The 16,602-nt window shown below is 42.3% G+C and overlaps 1 protein-coding gene across 1 annotated transcript in view; it reads right to left on the bottom strand.

The window, feature by feature from the left end:
* Positions 1-16,602, bottom strand: part of ZMIZ1 (zinc finger MIZ-type containing 1) — a 357,117-nt gene that overhangs the window by 293,729 nt on the left and 46,786 nt on the right. The window contains exon 2 of the mRNA XM_082486190.1: positions 12,478-12,601. The gene's annotated coding sequence lies outside the window, so the exon portion shown is untranslated. The remainder of the gene's footprint in view (positions 1-12,477; positions 12,602-16,602) is intronic.

The raw sequence follows: 16,602 nt of genomic DNA, 5'->3' as shown, positions 1-16,602 counted from the left end.
GGCTTCATGGCAGGAGCCTGGCTGCCAGAGCTGGGCTGCCACAGGGAACCAGAGCTGGACGAGGGACCTCGGGCCTCTATACTGCTCCTGGAGTGACCCCAGCACCTTCGTCGCCAGGACGCAGAGGGCAAAAACCAAGGGAAGGAGAGCAAATGGCAAGAACAGACACCGTTGGTCACAAGGATTTCGTGTTCTTTCTATATGTGCGTAGAGGGAATAGCTGATTTTAGCACCCTCAGTCTTCCATGTTTCGTTGCAATTATTTTCTCCTATTTAACTCCTCCCATCTTAAATAACAAAAAGCCACAGGAAAAAAAAAAAAAAAAAAACAAAAAAACCAAGATATCTGCCTTTATTTGTAAGTCATGGAAACTGCTTTGCTTGAGCTCCAGGACCCAAAGTTGCAAGTCTGCTGAATTTTACCTGAATTTCTGATGCATCACATCATTTTTAGACTGTTAACATTTATATCTCAATACCACTGATCTCTAGTTGTGCTAATTTTAGAACAATTTGAGCCAATTCTGAAAACAGAACAAAACCACTGAAGCACCATAGATAAAGCTCAGTTCAAATCCTGTGCTGGCTTTTCTAAACTGATATTTGAAACCATACACCTCATCAATACTATAGATTAATATTGACTTCTACTCTTCAGCTCACGGTATTTCTCCAGCTGTATTTAATGGTTATTACTACAATTATCTGCATTTTAATTTTTCAGCATTCATGTTTTTCTACTACTCTCTCCAACAGATTTCTTCTTTTTTATTATTATTTTTTATTTTTTTGGCCCACTGCCCTTCCTTGCAGTGTCCATAATCCGTAGAGAAGAGATTGCTGATGGCGTTATCACAGGCAAACAGAATGAAGCTAATGGTAACAGGCACTCCTTGCTAGGTAATTATTATAGGAGAAAGAATGCAAATGAGCCCTAATCTGCCTCACACAATGACAGAGGTCTCGGATTTGCATTAAACCTTGTGCAGCACTCTCCCGGACGGGGGGACTCTGCAGATAACAATGCATCTGCGGCACAGGCAGCTCCTTCCATTCCGCGCCGTTATTAAATTGTGCCCCCAGCAGGTACAGTTGTCCCCGAATGACTTCCCCCTCCCTCATCATTGCTCCTGTCCCCTCCTCCTTCCCTCTTCCCCCCTCAGCTTTGCTGGAAAAAAGCTAATTGTGAGTGCCATTTGGCTTGATTCATGTTTACAATGCAGAAGAAGAAAGCGCTGTTTGGTAATTATAAGACGGGAATGGACATCAGGAAATCTCCATTCTACTCTCAGCCATGTCATTCACTTGCCAGAGGACTGCAGGGAAACAACTTTGCTTTTCCGTGCATCCATGTGTTCAGCTAGAAATACAGGGTTGACATTTCCACTGGCCCAACAGACCCTTCCATTTTACAACGGCATCTGCCGAACCCCTTCAGGAAGCAAATGCCAGACTTTGCTTGAATCCAGGCTGAGCTAATGATAAGCCACGGTCCTTCAGAAGAACCACTGCCTAGATCTCAATTCCCCATCTGATAACAGGTTGTAAAGAATGACATTCTTTTCCAGGACTGTGTCCTGCTATAAAAGGACCTAAAGTTAACACCTGCCAGCTGGGGCTGGGCTCAGCACCCACAAAGGTGTCTGCCCACGAGCAGATCTTATAAAGAAGGTGGCGTAGGAATTACATTTGAAATACTTGTGATCACAAGTCACATAGCATCAGGACAAAACACCATTTTCTCAAACCTTATCATCTCCAGGGTCTTCCATTACGGCTTGTCTGGATTAGGAGCGTGGGAGTCAAATGTACTCCAAATGCACCTGCTTCCCTAGGGAATCCCTAGTTTGAAGGCAAACCTCCTTACTAGGATGCAAGGCGGAACAGACTTTCCCCACACAAGTGCCTTCTTGAACACTCATTTTCTCCTGAGACATTTTTTGTCAAAAGAGATAAAAATACAATAACGTTTTATTTTCAAAATTCATCTTCAGGAATCAGAAAGTATCTGCCACAAACACACTTTTTTGTCTACTGACAAGAAGATAGAGCCTACCAAACTCTCTATAAATGTGTATATAAAGTAACTTCTCAGCACATAAAACAAAACAAAAAAAAAAAAACAAAAAAACCCACAAAAACATACACCTTGTGTGTGAGGAATGGTTTCAAAAATCAAGAACAACCACCAAATTCAGCTGCGCATCACTACTATTCCAGTAGCACTTGCTTATTTCTGAATTTATATCTGAAATACTAACCATATGCAAAGACTTACTTCTTGGAAATCTATTAGGCAGTTGTCACACTAATTCAAGTTAAAATAATTTAACAAATAATTGAAAGATACTTACTACCAAGTTATTGACATAAGGTATAATGTAGCTACAGTTAATTAAGGTGCACTCAGTGTATGGGAACCAATAATGTCTGAAAGGAAATAACCTTTTTTGGATTCCTTATACTAAGGGAAAAAAAAAAAATCAAAACTGGATTCTGCAAGCACCATATGCAACTATTTTCATTTCTTTTCAACCAAGAATTCAGGGACTTATGTAAGACTGTATCAAACAACTTAAATTTGAGTCCTAACCACAGATGCATACCGTGTTCTATGCCAGGCCTAGAGTGAGACACTCAGGGAACCCCAAGAGCCAAAAAATTCAAGCAGTCACCAAAACACAGCGCAATGTCATATGACTAGATACCATCACTCTCAATTACACCATTCAGATACATTAATCATGTGCTGCATTTGCTCTGGAGACAGCTAGATGCTTTGTTCTTTGATCTGTGAGGTTTCTTCTTCCCTTCTGAATTTACCAATGCCAACACTGGCAAGCAGTTCCTCTGGAAATAGGCTGTGAGTATTTTTAAAGCCTCTGTAGCTGTCTAGATTGGGTAAATATTTTAAGTACAGTCCCTATTACATTAACAAATGGATATCTTTTCTTCCAACAATAGTTAAAACAAACCACAGCTATAGAAAGGGCTATAGTTTTTTAATGCCATGTAACAAGTTACTTTTTCACTAATCAAAAAGTTTTGCTCACTTCTATCTCATGGAACAGTAGGTGGGACAGCGCTGCTGCTTTATGCAATTACTGGATTATGAGATGCTTGTCCCTAAGTCAGACTAATAGATTGCTGGGATCCTCAACCAACAGCAGCATTGGGCACAAGTATTACATAGTACAGTCATTACACCTAAACAAGCAGTAGCTAGTTAAAAAAAAAAGTACTTCTTTCTAAATGATGCTTCAGCTCTATTGCGATACTGATGTTCTTGGAAAGGACCTTCTCCCATTGCACTGACAGTTAAGGCTCTTGCCACTTGGAAGGACTGAGGTGGTACAATGTTATGAATGAGCAACCTTTACATCAGAAAAGCAAAAGCCGTCTTGCACTGTCTAGTGCACATAATACAAAGGATATTTTCATTCAACTTCTTCATAAAGCTGCAAACATTTTCCCGTGTAATCTTTGTGCTAAGTTTCTAACACTAGAAAGCATTTCATTCAGAACACTGCAGTGATACAAGAAGGGGGTATTTTTAAATCATCAAGGTACAACAGGTATCCGAACCTACAATTTCTTACATTTCTAACATGCTCAGGTCCAGAGTCATTGCTGATCTCCAGGCTGCTCCTCCCCAGCAACCAGTTACTACAACTGCCTACTGGTGCCATTTCTATATATGCATAAAAACCTTCTTCCAAATCCAGATGTAGTTGCAGAGAGCCTCAGACTAGAGTCTTGGATGCTCACCGTCCCTCGAAAGTCAGGGATTACCACACTGTTGCTAGACCAGCAAAACCATCAAGGCAGAAAAAAGTCAGGTAGGACAGTCCAAACCAATTTCCCTGCCACCTGAATCACCCGCTGATGCTGCCTGGAGCGGACACAGCTATCTCACACCTCCTCCTGCCTGCAGATCTGGGAGGTGGCACAGATGTCTTCACGGGGAACTACTGCTCACCATGTGAACCTCAGCCCATCACCCAAGTCATGCACTGCAGGACCATTTTCACATTAAGCATTAACTCAACGAGCTCAGCTGTGTTGCCAAGTAGACAGTCAAATATTTACAAGGTTTTCAGAAGGTGCGAGATTAACCCCATCCTTTCTGCACACAGACAAGGTCCAAGATTTCACACTCCATTTTTGCATACCCAGAAGTTACACTTCTGAAGCTTTGAGTCGCAACACAAAGTTGTTAGAAAGAAAAATCCAAACAGGAAAACTAAGAAGGACTCAATGCATACTGTAGACAAAATATTGGCACCGCATACAGTGCTGGCAAGAAGAGCAGCATGCTGTGTTCCTGCGGGGGACAGCAAGTAACAGCCAACTCCTAGAGCTGGTGATTGCAACTTCACCTGAGCAGCAGCTTTCCCTTTGTCAAGCTCGTCTCTAGGTCATTTTATGGTAAAGACAAAAATTGCCAGCGTGCTTTCAAGGATCTCAACAGCTTTTCCCCCTGCCATTCTCACCAGCCTTTTGAGAGTTTCCCTCTATAGCAGCATTCTCCGTTTCAGGGATTCAGCCTTTCAACTGAAGCATGCGAGATCACTTATGCTCTTGAACCGGCGCGCTGCCAGCCTCCCCTTTGTTGCACGGGGATTTACACTTGAATGGCACTGGGAAGCGCAGTCTTTTAAGGAAAGCTGGGGGGAAGACCATTTACTTGCCAGCGTTACTTTACTTGCCTATTCTCAAATCTACCAGCTCAACGGCTCCAGTTCACAGAACTACAGTAACCTTACCGCATCACTCCTTTGTAAGGCGTTTGCTGTGAGGTGACTTTTCTGAACGAATTGCTAGTTTGAGTTTACTTCAAAAGGCATCTTTAAACGTTGTCATACGTCAAGTTCATCTCAAGCCTAAAAGTGGACCTTCACAGTAATTTAATTTAGCCCAGAGTAAATGATTTCATCATTCCACAAAGCTTCCCTCTTTATACACGTGCGGTCTTTTTGTCATTCACTTTTTAGGTATTCCCTATTAGAGCCCCGCATTGCCATGAACATCGCGGCACACACGATGGCTTCTACAGCCTTTCAAGAGAGGCTTCATAAGGGCATGGATGCACTGAAGATCGTCTGAGCAAGAGTAACAGGCAAGCCTGCTTCAGTTTAACAGCTAGTGACACGCTAGCTTTGGCCCTCCGCCTAAACACGCACACAAGTAGCGCCTCCCTGGTGCATTTCTGTTCCTAAGTTGAAAATTGGTAGACAACTACTGATGGGTTTCAGGCTCTGTTAGCAGTTACCAGGCAGTATCGTATTGCCGCCTTTCAAACAGCGTCACTCTCTTGTAAATCCACGCAGGGCTTTTGTTCGCTTGCTTGCTGTGCATGCATGAAGCCTGCTATCTCCAAAGAAAAATAATAGCATCTGAAGCATGGAAGTTGGCAAATGCTAGTCTCTGGCATAGAGAAAGATCTGTAAGAAACATTTCTTCTTCTGTTTTCAAAACGTTATACCTGCTTCTGATTTGATTCGATCTCCTGCATTCCCAGTTGCCCACACGCTGAAACACACTGCGAGCGCAGCCTGCAGAGTGCAGCAAGAAAAAGGCTCGCATGCTCCAAAGCTGGTGGCAAGCCACAGTCCCCAGGAAAACCACATGTGCCAGAGACCAAATATTTTGCATTTTGCTTACTGCTAATAAAGCTGCTTCACTTCATTAAAAGCAGCTTATCATTTTATCTACTTACTCTGATTAATTAACCTCTGGTTAAAATGAACGAGCACTTGATTTGAGGATTCTATTAATGTGACACTGGTGAACCATGACTTGCATACTTTCATGCTTTTCCTTTTATTCTCCATTCTCCCTATACCACCAGTGCCTTCTTAGGCCATTTGAACTGACACCCCCGGTACCCCTCAAGCATACTACAAGCACTTAGACAGGTGAGGAAGGAAAGGTCCCACAGTCCAAAATTCATGTAAGGCTCAATTTCCCTGCTGGAATATACAGATGAGTATCATCTACTTCTCACTGTAATTATGATCACAAGCTTAGAAAGAAACAGCATGGAAAGAAGAAAGCCAGGGAAATATTTTGGGTTGCTGGGAACAGGGGAAAACAACAACAGTAGCATTAATACATACAACTCATTTGTCTTTCCAGAATAAAATAATTTTAAATATGAAGCACAAACAGCAGTCAGTTCCATCAAAACCTCAACTTTCTTAGAGAGCAAAGAACTTTCTCCCAAGCCAAATACCATGTGCTGTATATGAATAAAGACAGCTTCTGCTACAGTATATGCCTACAGATTTCACAGTTTCATATTACCGCCAAAATCTCGATTTCTAGCAGCAAAAAACTTATGTTACCATTCTTTAGCCAAGCATCTGAAGATTGAAATATATCATAGCTGCTCATTTTGCTGGCAAACAGTGCTTCCCTTCATATATTCAATTTTCATCTCTATTCAACTAATTTTATGAATGTCACAAATACCCAAAAGTGTTTGGGAAGTGCAAAAAAACCCAAAAAACCCTAAACAACCCAAAACTAAAAAACACACCCACCTTCCCTTTTTTTTTTCCCCCTTTACCTTCCTTGCCAAGTTAAGTATCCATTCTCTTGCAAAATTCCCACAGAGAAGACAAAGATCATTGGGCCTAAAATTGTACTAAATTCATAGTTTGAGGGAGGAGTGGGTGAGAAGAAGTTGAGGGCAGGTGGAAATAAAAGTTCCTGGGTCACACTAATATTTATGTCTGAATTTCTTTTCAATCAGGGTAAACCATAGGTAATTACAAAAACAACTGGAAACTTTGTATTTATGTTACAAGCAATTGAAGAGGTCTCTTTCAAGAGAAGAGGGTGTTTAGGTTAGGAACCAGAGAGCATAAGCAGGAGCCTGAAATTCACAGTCCAGCCAGACAAGGCTGTACGAGGGAAGGCACCAAAGGAAGATCTGGTTTACATCACACAGCGGGGCAGTAAGTGACCATGCACTTCATCTGGCTTAAAGCCATCAGCGCTGCATCAAAAATGTTTTCAGACCATACATTACAAAGCACTTCCCAGTATAAATTTACCCAGCCAGTTCAAATCTGCCCAGAATTTTCTAGACATAATTTCTTTATAACATAAGGCTTCCCTGCAGGACCAAATATGTTCTGCCCTGCAGCTGACAAGATGTTAGCACAGCTCTCTACTACAATGCTTGGGCCAACAGCACAGGAGCCTTCCCATGGGGTAAGCCCAAAAGGGACAAAGCAGGATGAAGGATCCTGGCACCACCACCTGAGCTGTAAGTAGCACCCAGTCCTCCCAACCGCCCAGGCACCACCACATCTTCTAGACCTTAACCACGTGTATACCAGATACAGTAGAAAAAGAGAAAAACAAAACTGGGAAACATGGTTTTGAAACACCAATTCATTATTTCAGTTCAATACTCTAAAATACTGTTTCAGGGAAGAAAAATTCTGGTTTGGTTTTTTTTTTTTATTATTTTTTTAACAGGAAAATTATTGAAATCTATAAGGAATTCAGATGCATCTTTGCATAGCTGAAGGATGGAGCAGTATGCACCCAGATGGATCGTTCCCTAGCAGAAGAAGACAGCCACCACTTGTAAGGAAATCAAGCAACAAACCAGGTCTTTTTCCATTGCTAACTTCAACAACATTCAAATCTGATTTGGCCCTTCCAGCTTTCTTTGAGGGACGAACAGGTAATATAAGCAAAAGCAAAATACCAAAACCTGCCACCTACACTAATACCACTTTGTTCCTCTCAGCCACTAATTATGGATTAGCACCACAGGCTCCTTCCTGCAGATTCCCTGTCCATTTGCACTCCCACTGCTCCGCAGCAGCCACGGCAAGTCACTCAAGCCAGAGCTCCTCCACGCAGACCTGCAAAGCTCCAGACAGCTTAAGAAGACACCTCAAAGCTCAGGGCAACTACTCGCACACCAGGGGTGATGGTGGGCAGACACCTATCCTCCAGAGGCATCCCTCCAACCCTCGGAGCGGATGCAAAAAGGAGGCGAGCAATGACCCAACAGCAGTTTGTCAGGGTGGCGGAGCGGGGAAGGAAGGGAGGCCCCAGCACAAGGGAACACGCCACTCCACGTAGGACTTACTCCTAAATAAGTAAACTCAGTTTTATACTCAGAAGTAGGTCTGTAGACCTCAAACATGATGAGCGCGAGGAGTACCGAAAACTCCACGGCATGAAGGACAACTGAGGCAGACAGACCATAACTGCTGGAACTGGAGGAAAGCCAAGCGACCCAGAGCTAGTGCCGCTAACACTAAAGAACTGAAGGGTTTTAACCAGCAACAACAAATGGTCATTGCCATAGCTACACTACACAGGGAAGGTAACACCTTCAAGCCCTCCATAGATACACAGATGCCCTGAGGCAGCCCCTTGCAGTCTCTTCACCACCTCTCCTCGAAACCCTCTTCACCTACTCCCTAGGTGGGACCTCTGAAGCCTGACCTCAGAAAAGGGCTGACCCAGACAAACGAAAGAATAAGTAGATTCAAAATCATGGCTCTTACTACCATTTTAACCCAGCTGCTTGTGCCTAGATATGCCAGATTTTTACTCTGCTTCTTTATGTTTCTTATACCTTGTATATGAATGAAGTGATTTAAGAACATTGGTTTCAGTTCTGAACTCCCCACTTCCTGTGTGCTTAAAACCAAAGATGTTTAAAACAGTATTTTTGGAGGTACAAAATAAGCATCTGTCTTTCTGATTTTTTTTTCTATTTTTTTAAAAACACATTACACAGTAAACAGATTCTAAACATACAAGTGACCTGAAAAATGCACTGCTGGGATGGAAATTGGTTTTCTTCTCCAAAAAAAAAAAAAAAAAATCTTTGAGATTTAAATATTCTCCATTTCAGAATAAAAAATTAAAACCTGTAACCTTCATGAAATGAAAATCAGAAAAATATCAAAGGCCTCATTAAAAAACAAGAGAGCACAGGCTCATTGTTAACATAAAGTTATTTAAGTACTTAAAGGCCTTAAGCAGGTAAAGTGCTGATTTAAACTGGGAGACGGTTAAGGCTTTGCAAACTGAGGACTCTGGAAGAACCTGTCATCTTCTCACAAGGGGCAACATAGCTTTGACAGACACTTCATTTTACTGAATACAGTCACTGAATGAAAAATCCTAACCCCAAATTTATCTCAAAGGATTTGGGGGGAAAAAAAAAAAATCCAAAACTTTAAACAAACACCTTGTTGAAACACTCTACAAAGGCTCAAGAGCTATGAACTTGATTTCTATATGAAAAGAGAAATACAAACAAACAGGGCAAGCTACCCACTGACATGTAAGTTATTACAGGCATGCTGCTTAACACACAGTGTCACCCACCTGAAATGTTAGCCAGCAGCAGTATCAGCTTTCCTTTGGAGATAGTTCAGGTTGATACAAACGAGAGAGAGGAAAACAGGGGAAAATAGCGAGGGAAACAAAAGTTCTTTCAAAAAAATCAGTGCAAAATCATCATTCTAGATGCACTGACAAGGGCACAACTTCTGAAACAATCACAACAGAGGTATGGTTGCTTTTTCAATGAACAAAAGAACTGAAAATTATCTTCGTCCAAATTTAGTTCAAGGAAATGGGGGAGGAAAGCACGGCATTAAAGGCAGCAAACAAAAACACAGCAGAGAGCCACTACCCAGCCTGATCTTCTGTTGCCTTGTCCCTGCCCTGCCTCTCTCCTCCTTTCTATCCCCCTTCAGCTTTTCCCGTCTGGGAAGGGGTATATGCTTCCCCATCCTCCACCTTTCCTGAACCTGCTCTAGTCCAACACATGGGCGAGAATTTCCTTTTGCTTTGGTTCTCAAATTTCACTATCGCATCCAGCCTCTCCTCCCAGAGCTTCTCACCCCAGGGAATACAGTCTGCATGACTGCATTTGATAATACAGACTCTGCTGCTTAAATACCATGCATGTGCCGGCAGTTAAAGCATATTTTATGCAGGTACCATCATAAAGGAGTTTAGTGACATACGTTTGCCGGGCACGCGAGCCACTGCAGCAGTTGGAGAGGGACCCTGTCCAACACGGGGACAGTCCCCCCCCTCCTCGCGAGGACGGAAAGGAGTGCACAGAGACAAGGTGTTTGTGCTGGAGCCATTCCCACACCCCAGCTTCGGAGGGACCATCCGTCTGACACTTGCAGCTCAGGAAGCACAAGCCAGGAAAGGAAGAGGGAAGCAGCAGGCAGGGAATCCCCTCCGAATTTCCAGTGCTGTGCAAGAGGGACAAACAGATGCGGCCAGCCGGAGAGAAGCAGCAGTGGGCTGCGCACAGCCTCCCAGCTGACCCCATGAATTGAGCATATGATGTCTCCGCCGCACATCCATCCCCACATAAGAGGCACGCTGGGAGGGAGGCAAGAACAACAACTGAAGCCCAAGATCCTATCAAACAGCTTGCAAAGCTTGTGCTTCCCTCAGCCCCCAACCCAGGACGCGCAAAAGCATTCAGAAACCGTACAAAAACCCGGCTGGAGCTACGAATCTTAATAGCAGATTTCCTCCACACCTGCAGCTCAGCCAAGCCTCCCACGTCTCAGTGTGCCCCAAAACCCCACGTTTCAAAGGAATTTAACAGAGCCTTCACTTGTCTGGGAGAAAACAGGTTCAGAGGCCACAAGGCAGCTTCTGCAGGCTCCTCCTGCCAGCACGCCGCAGCGCCAGTGGCGGGGGCAATGCCTGCCTGCGACAGCGCAGGCGGCTGCGTTCGTTAGTCTGGCACCAAGGAGAAAAGCTATCATCCATTTTTAAGTTAGATTCAGGGAACCAGCTGGGGATCAGCCATTGCCATTTTTGAAGTGCAAGAAGAGGAGCGTAACCAGCCTTTCCATAGTAACAAAGATTAGCGGCCTGGAGTCTGACACTCCTCCCGCATTAAAAGATAGGAGACAAAGCGATAGACAGGTAATTACATAGAAGGAGCCCTGGGGAAATTGCAAGCTCCTTGAGAACCCTTTAGCTGGTCGGTATGTTTCTCCTTGTCTCCGCTTCAGCTGAAGGTCTCCAAGAAACATTTGCCCATTAGGTCATTAGCTTTATTGCAGAAGGTAGCCAGGCAGCTGGCAGCGGCCGTTCAATAAAGAGTGAGCTTGCCTCTGCACCATCAAGAATGAGCTGGAGAATGAGAAAGAGAACATCCCAAGGCACATTACCTGTCTGCAGCTGATGCTTGATAAGTTGGTGTACTTAGTCAGTCTGAGGGGTCTGACAAACGAACTCTGACAAATCTCACTGGGGCAATTTAAGACATAATTGCATCGCGCTGTCTTCCCAAGCCCTTCACAAAGGTTAGCCCCACAGAGCAAATCAGGCAGAAAAATTTATATCACGCGTTGGCCTCCCCAGTTCAGAGCCTAGCAACTTAGCATAAACCCCTTCCCAGAGCTGGTTTAAGTTAAGACATCAACTGTGAACTGGAATGGCTGAGGTCTAGACAGAAGATATTGCCTCCACTACAAGAAGCGTTAATGTCCATCACAAAGGTGGAATAGGAAATGACATCTCAAAGCACTGCAGCCCGCTCCTAAGCAAACACAAATCTAAACATTGAGTGTTGGTACTAAAATATATATGGAATTTGTCTAGCAACTGACTTGAGCCTACTCATGCAGCTCAGGATGCTCTACGAATCACAGCACTAATTTTTTGCACTTTATGTATTCCGGCACATGAATTGAATGTCTTGAAGGGGAAAGACAGCCATGGATTACATGTGGATCACATCACCAGATAACTACGCAATTTAATTGCTTATAAGTATTACAAAAAAGGCACTGCATTTGAACTCTCACCCACCAAACTTTGCACTTCTGCCCAAAACTAAAAAAAGTCTGGAGAGGTGAAGAATTGCCATCTGTTTCCAACTCTGCAAAACACACCATTCAGTGCAAGAGCTGGGGTTCCAGCTGGTTCCTATCTTATCTGTCAGTAGTACAACCAGCCATGAAACCACGAAGGACCCCAGAGAAGAGAATCAGGATTAAAAAAAAAAAAAAAAATCCAACCAACCAACCAAAAATCTATATTTATCTGATTGTATGTACATGTATGATAATAATAAATGAAGCACTTTTTGCGACACAATTCTTCATCTTGGCTTCTCCAGACCTAACTCATTGTTTTCATCTAAGCTGACATTCAGACAAAGATTTAGTTAATCAGTCCGCAATACAACAGTTACATTTCTTTTTTCTCTGCAAACATTTAAAATGTATCTCATCTTCTTACTTTTCCCAAGGGACTATATCCCACATATAGAGCGAGAAGCACACGCAGCTTCTGTTTGCATCACACCATTAGAAGGGGAATCCACATTAACCAGAAGAGTTGTCTAAACTCTATGTAGACAAGCTGCTTCTAACATCACCCTCTTTTCCAGAAGGAGCTGAGCAGGCAAGACACCTCGAAAAGCAGATAAGAATTACCTCTTACCTTTCTGAAGAGGCCGCCGCCAATTAGCACATTCCTGGAGCTTCTAATTCAGGCAAGCAGAAAGGGGGGGGGGGAGGGGGGGAAGGGATGGGAGCCTTTTGCTTCCTCAGCACAACAGTATTTCCTAGGGAGTGGGAAAAAAAAGAAGAAAAAAACCCAAATGAGTATTAGCTTTTACATTTTTTGAAGAGGCTACAGATTACAACTCCTCCTTAGAAGAGCTACTGTGTCTCTCCTCCAGTTCCAAAATACCAATTTGAGCTGTCCTGCATTTTCTCCCTCTATCCCATATCAAAATATGGGATATGAAGGTCAAGTTGCCTACTAGTAAGAAAAACAAAGATGGATTCACGTCAGAATGGGATAAAGTCCCATACCAGAATGGGATAAAGCCCCATTCAAAAATATTCTTGAGTGCTCATTCTATTAAGTAAATATGCTTCAGCCACGCTCACACCCACTTCTGTAGAAATTCAAATGAGCCACATTTACTATCAAAATAGTTGGCAAAAGGCAAATTCCAACATGCATACTGAACATACAGGTATATACTGACATTCAAGTGCTTACGTACTCTTCCCTGCAAGAATCATACCTCATAATTTTAGGTATATGCAATGAAGCATAACTTTTATTTCTTTCTAAGACAACTACTCTTTTCTTAAGACAATCTATTTTCTTAAGACAACCTATTCCAGCTATATTGAATCTTTCAGTAACAATAAGAGGAAAAAAAATTAAGTATCATAATGAAATGAAAAGGAACCAAAGAGCCTTTCTGTGACTAAAGATACCATTTAGAAATCCAGCTACACTCCCATAAAACCATAATCCCTCACCTCAGACCATCTCTCTCTCTCTGCCCTACTCCTAACATGAATTTAAAGAGACTTAGACACCCAGATTTAATGGGCCCCTCCCTACCTCCAGTACCTGCCTCTGAGGAAAGGCAGGAAAATCAAGTGGAAAATTATTTTAAAGGGTGCATGCAAGACATTAACGTATTTGAGGAAATGGCAATCAAGGTTTTCCATGGGGAATGAGCAAAGGGAAACACGTCCTGTCTGTTCGCCATCACATTTTGTTGGCTTATATTCATACAGAAAACTCTACCCTTTTCTGTCCCATGGAAAAGCTGAATGCAAGCTCTCAAAATAAGGAAAAAAGTCTATGCTACCTTATATTTGCCCCCACACCTCATCACCCCTCAAAAAGATAATTATCCCATCTGCTAACAGCATGCAACTGCATACAGATCCTGGTCTCCTGAAAGAGATTTTATACAAGGGGCCCCAACGTATAGGAAACAACATAAAAGGCAGCACTCCCATCACAGCATCTCCCTCAAAGCCAACCACGTCTGTCCAATTCTAAATGGCCACAGTTCCTGCTTTTCTCTAGGGGACAAAAGCTCTCTTCTCTTCTCCTGTCAGCAAGACTTAAAGCTGCAAGAGTAATTCTGTCCAGATTCCCCTCTAGACAGGCAATGATTTAAAGAATTCATGAAGCAACAGTGGCAGTGTAAATAAACAATGAAAAACTAAATAAAGATCACAGAAGATGACACACAGAAATTGTGCACTAAAGAGAGAAAGAACAAGATTGTGATTCAAAACCCCTTCTGCCTTGTTACGTTCACCCATAAATAGGCCTAGCAATAAACTGACAATGCGAAAGAACAGATCCTGACACGAAAATGTACCTGCTCAAAAACCTGCCTCTCCAACCTGATCCCTAAAGGCAAACCTTCCCACACTGTTTAATTCCACTTTCTCGATGTCTTACACTCCTCGGTCGTATTTCTGCTTTCTGTCAGATTTCAGCCCTCTTGTACTAATTGATGCAAAGCAACTTAAGCCAACACCTGGAGTACTCAAATTGCTATAGTTTTTAAAAAGAGGGAAGCTGTGCTACTGCCCTCATTGTGGGGATGGGAAAAGAAATGACCCTCAGTGAATTGCTCCTGACATGTGTACATCCTGAGGCTATGCGCTAATCAATACTCAGCTGAGCAGCTCAGCACAGACCAGGTTGCAAAACACAAGAAGAAAAAAATTGTATCCGCCTCTCAACCACACGCTAGTTTTGTATCATAATGCATCATTTGCTTTTCTTTTTCATTATTAAATCAAAAGGATGCCTTAGACAGCATTTTTCTCCCTGCTAAGAGAAACCCCCCACATATGCCAGGTGAAGTCTGCTAAGAATTAATATACCGGTTACATTTCAAGTGCTTAAAAGTTTTACACTTTCATCCTCTTACTGGTAGGAGAAATAATTTAAAGCAGACTTACAAGATTTGGAGGAAGCATATTTTTAATCAAACACAAAATCAAGAGACAGCAAAAAAGGCGGCTAAGTGCAAAAAAATCAAGTTTATTAACAACATTCTCAGAGAGACAGAAATTTGTCATAAGTGCCACTTAGGAATGTAGCTTTGACTCAATATCACTTGACCCAAAGAAAGCGAGATTGCTCTGTTCTCAAATCCTCAGGCAAGAAAAAATATAAAATGAAGTGAAATAATGCATTACCCAAAAGCCAAATTCTACATACAGAAACATAGCAAAATGACTTACGATACCAAAAGACTAAATTTCTGGCAGGGCCAGAGATAATTTGTATAAGAAAAACGTCAAAATGTTTTGGACATACAGCCACTACAGGAAGGAAACAAACAGAAAACTGGGAAACACTGTATCGAAATCCAACAAATCTTTGACATAAACATCAGATAAATGAAGAGGCATATGTTAAGACAAACACCCTCAGATGGCGTCTGAGTCAACTTCTGCAGTGGATTTAGCTGAATTGCTTTCCTATATCAAGCTTAATAAAAATAATCCTCAATTCCACTAGCTAGAGCTGGTTTTTCATTATAACTCACACTACGCACAATGATTCTGGACAGTACCTGAGCTGACGATTGAAATCTGGACCAGGGATTCTGAAATGTGATCTTGACTAAAAATTAATCCTTCTTTCTGGAGGATCAGTATCAGATTTATTCCTCCAGCTGCACAATGAAAATATAGTGTTTTTTCCAGGTGTTACCCAAATCTAACTCGCTTCCCACAGTTAAACGCAAAGATTCTGCATGACATTTGCCAGGACCTAATTTGTAATTTAACTGATCCGGAGACTTTTTAAGTTCAGAAAATAAAGTTTTGGGAACTCTTCTCACTTCCAGTCTGCACCACACGACTGGCAGAGAGCTTGCTCACCTTATCCTGCCTGAGCCTCGGCAGGAGCCCCCATCAGCGCTTCGGGGAACTACTCCATTAAAGGGAGCCCCCATCATACACAACCAGCCTGGAAGATCTTCTAGTTTACTGCATTTTCTAGCTCTGTGATGTTTATTCCTTCCGTTACAACACAAACCAGAGAAAGAATTTGATCAGAGCACTGTGGTATGTAACAGCCCCCTCCCCAAACCGTGTTCACAACATAAGGCAAAGCAGGCTTTGGGGGGAAGTACATCACTGCCTCACACAATTCATAGGAGCAATAAAATTGCTCTTAAGATTCTTCAATCTACATTTAACAAACAGCTACTTTCTTCAGGTGAATTATACGTGCACTCAGCGTGCACTAATAGAAATAGGTCAAGTTTATAGCACAGTAAAAAAATTATTTATTTTTCTGTTTATTTTTCAACCTCTCAATCTAGGAGATGTAATAGAACAACTATTCCATGAATATCTATTGAGGGAAGAAATAATCTCAATTTCTTATTGTAAAAAACAAGAAGCAAGTTAAGAAAGTAAGATAAAAATACCTACTCTTAACCATCATGACAAAACCTTTTTCCCAGATGCATTCTTGTACAATCTGCGGTTAAAATGTTCCTTAGAACATAGTATCTCTCACATACCTTGCTAAAACACATTAGTCTGTAGCATCTCCACCACTAGTGGCGGTGGCACCTCCCAGGTGTTTTGGGCATCCTCCCCTAACTCTCAGGGCATGACTCTACACCCTGTGTTTTGGAGCCAGAAGCCTCACCCCCCCGCTGCAGCAGGTTCCTTCTTCAATCTATTTTCTAATATCCACAGCTTGGACAGAGTCAGTACGAAATGAAACTTGCCTATAAACATAGCTCTTACCTACAGCAACATAAAGAAA

Source organism: Vanellus vanellus (assembly GCF_965231255.1).
Source record: "Vanellus vanellus genome assembly, chromosome: 7".
NCBI lineage: Eukaryota > Metazoa > Chordata > Aves > Charadriiformes > Charadriidae > Vanellus > Vanellus vanellus.
This window is presented reverse-complemented; position numbering and strand designations above follow the sequence as displayed.